This window comes from Myotis brandtii, unplaced genomic scaffold (genome assembly GCF_000412655.1).
Source record: "Myotis brandtii unplaced genomic scaffold, ASM41265v1 scaffold1089, whole genome shotgun sequence".
Classification (NCBI taxonomy): Eukaryota; Metazoa; Chordata; class Mammalia; order Chiroptera; family Vespertilionidae; genus Myotis; species Myotis brandtii.
In genome coordinates, this window is record NW_005353704.1 from 240,513 (window position 1) to 240,986 (window position 474).

General features: G+C 48.1%; 1 protein-coding gene across 1 annotated transcript in view; it reads right to left on the minus strand.

Annotated features, from left to right (window-relative positions):
- Positions 1 to 474, minus strand: part of UBASH3B (ubiquitin associated and SH3 domain containing B) — a 37,283-nt gene that overhangs the window by 32,192 nt on the left and 4,617 nt on the right. The window lies entirely within an intron of this gene.

Sequence of the window (474 nt, forward strand, 5' to 3'; positions counted from 1 at the left end):
CCCCGCACCCCGGCCCGGCCCCGGCGGCATCTGGGTCGCTGTTCCCAACGCTCCAAATCGATGATGAGGTTGTCTGGTCTAGACCCTGAGGTTCTAACAATTTTTCATATTTTACAAAATCTAAAAGAAATGTTAAAAGACTATATAAACTTTAAGAAGTCAGTTCTGCTGCTGTTAAAAAACTAGGAAACACATGTAAGTGCTGTTAATAAATGGAGTTAAACTGGAGGGCTACTGTTTCATCAAACCATGTGGCCTGTTTTTGGATGGATTGCCCGTCTTCATTGTCGAAATCCCTGAATTCTGGTTTAAGCTCTGGCCCTAAATTATTCAGCTTCAGACCTAACCTCTGTGACTCAGCTTCTCCTTCAGGGATAAGGACAGTGTTACTCTTCAGACACGGCCAGGCCTGAGCGCAGTGCAGATTCCCTCAAACGGTGGCACCTGGGTGGGAGACGCCCCCCTCCCCCCTGC